We start from the raw sequence: 3,018 nt of genomic DNA, 5'->3' as shown, positions 1-3,018 counted from the left end.
ACGAGAGGTTCTGTTTTGAGGATATTCTATGCATTATGTTAACGTCGGTTACCAGGTGTTCAACATATGAATGATTTTTATCTCTATGCAGTTTGCGAAATGCCTGATATGAGATGTGCTATAAAAATGAAATCTTGTGGTCTATTATTATGATTTGATAATATATAGGTTAAACCTATAACTCACCAACATTTTTTTTGACGTTTTAAGCATGTTTATTCTCAGGTGATTATTAAGAGCTTCCGCTATTGCATACTAAAATAAGGACAAGATTTGGAGTCCATGCTTGTATGATATTGTGTAAAAACTGCATTTAAGAAACTTATTTTGATGTAATATATTCTTATTGTAAACCATTATGTAATGGTCGTGTGTAAACTGTATATTTTAGATTATCATTATTTGATAATCTACGTAATGCTTTTTAAACTTTTATCGATAAAATAAAGGTTATGGTTGTTTTAAAAATGAATGCAGTCTTTGAAAAACGTCTCATATAGATGTCAAAACCTCGCGACGAAATCAATTAATATGGAACATTTATAATCAATATGAACGGGACATTTCAGTTGGTATCCGAGTGTTGGTCTTAGAGAACCAGAAATTTGCATTAGTGTGTCTTATCGAGTTCGTTAGGATGCATTAGTGAGTCTGGACTTCGACCTTGTTTACTTGAAAAACGTTTGCTTAACATTTTTATTGGAAACTATATATTGTTAACATGTAAATATTATGTGATATATTAATCTCTTAACGTGTTTGATATTGTGTGTTAGATGTCTACCTCTAGTACAAATCCCATCGAATCACCTAATAATAATGAAGAGTCGAATATATTTTGGGAAGATTCACAAATTCCCGAAGAGGAACCGGAAGAAGAGGAACCGGAAGAGGAGGAACCGGAAGAAGAGGAACCGGAAGAAGAGGTTCCGGAGGGGGAAATTTTAGGAACCACTTAAAAACAGACAAATAAAAGAAAACCCTCAACTAATGGACCAAAATTAATAATGGTCAATGGTGTTTCTGCCGAGGAAGTAAAATATTGGGAAGAATATCAATTTTTCGATGAATCGGATCCCGATGAGGATTCCGATGATGTTATAGAAATTACCTCGACCCAATTTGAAAAAGCAAAAGAAAATAATAAGGGAAAGGGCATTAAAATAGAGAAACTTGATTCCAACTTCGATGAACTATATATGTATCGTCAACACTCGTATTTCTTAAGTTGTAACAATAACCCGGGAACCTCTAAGCCACCAGGTTTTTCTAGACCATTTGTGAAAAGAACGGCTCGTATTAGGGGAGCACCATATATCCCTAGAAAGTTAGCAAAATGAAACAGGTCCGAAGAGGAAGAAACTAGTGAGTCGGATTAAAGAGTTGTAATCATGAGGTGTAAAATATGTAAAATAAGTGTGCTTGTACTTTTCTTTTTGTATGTGAAAATTGCTTGTATTATTTGATAATTATCTTTTACGAATCTAACCCTCTTCTATTTTTTACAGTATAAAAACAAAAATGGATGTTAAGGATAGACAACCAAAAATTTTAGAAGACCTACCCGGGGACATGATTGATGAAATCTTGTCGTCAGAATTCGTCGGCACAATTATTTACGACGAAATTAGTGTGTAGAACATTTGATGAACGTTCCAGGCATGCCTTAGTTTATAAAAGGCTTTCATTTGAAAGATGGGGTATATCACATTGGGGAGACCGTAAGTTACACCGTCTTTTCTTTAAAGCATTAAATGCGGGGAACTCAAATGCAATTTTACGCTACGGGTTAAAAATATATTTTGACTCAACATATCCCAACATAGGACTTCGAGCTTTAGAAAGAGCTGCTAACATGCAACATAAAGAAGCATGTTATGCTTACGGGTTAGTGATGTTCGCTTCTCACCAAAGTGAGAAAAAGAACATCGGATATCAACTTTTAAAACCTTCCCACAAGTGACGGATTCAGTAGTTGGGGTGAGAAACAAGGTTTTTAGATTATTACGGGGCTGTTGGGCATTACGAAACCCTCGTCCCTTTGACGAAGTTACAACATGCTATCTTGTTAACGGCCACAACGGTTATGTTCCACAAGACCAAGGATGGGAAGTAGTCTTAGTAAAACCAGAATGCATGACTTGTTTCTGGACCTATGAATTACGTGTCTTTATTGCCTTTGCTGAACGACTTGCGTTAAACTAGACAATTGACCAATCAAACTTGTTAAGACTTGATTAATTGAAATATGTTTCATATAGACAATTGACCACCCAAGTTGACCGGTGATTCACGAACGTTAAAACTTGTAAAAACTATATGATGACATATATATGGATATATATATATAGGTAACATGATACTATGATAAGTAAACATATCATTAAGTATATTAACAATGAACTACATGTGTAAAAACAATACTACTAACTTAATGATTTTTAAACGAGACATATATGTAACGATTATCGTTGTAAAGACATTTAATGTATATATATCATATTAAGAGATATTCATACATGATAATATCATGATAATATAATAATTTAAAATCTCATTTGATATTATAAACATTGGGTTAACAACATTTAACAAGATCGTTAACCTTAAGGTTTCAAAACAACACTTACATGTAACGACTAACGATGACTTAACGACTCAGTTAAAATGTATATACATGTAGTATTTTAATATGTATTTATACACTTTTTAAAGACTTCAATACACTTATCAAAATACTTCTACTTAACAAAAATGCTTACAATTACATCCTCGTTCAGTTTCATCAACAATTCTACTCGTATGCACCCGTATTCGTACTCGTACAATACACATCTTTTAGATGTATGTACTATTGGTATATACACTCCAATGATCAGCTCTTAGCAGCCCATGTGAGTCACCTAACACATGTGGGAACCATCATTTGGCAACTAGCATGAAATATCTCATAAAATTACAAAAATATGAGTAATCATTCATGACTTATTTACATAAAAACAAAATTACATATCCTTT

The sequence above is a fragment of the Rutidosis leptorrhynchoides genome, chromosome 4 (assembly GCF_046630445.1).
Source record: "Rutidosis leptorrhynchoides isolate AG116_Rl617_1_P2 chromosome 4, CSIRO_AGI_Rlap_v1, whole genome shotgun sequence".
NCBI classification, from domain to species: domain Eukaryota; kingdom Viridiplantae; phylum Streptophyta; class Magnoliopsida; order Asterales; family Asteraceae; genus Rutidosis; species Rutidosis leptorrhynchoides.
This window is presented reverse-complemented; position numbering follows the sequence as displayed.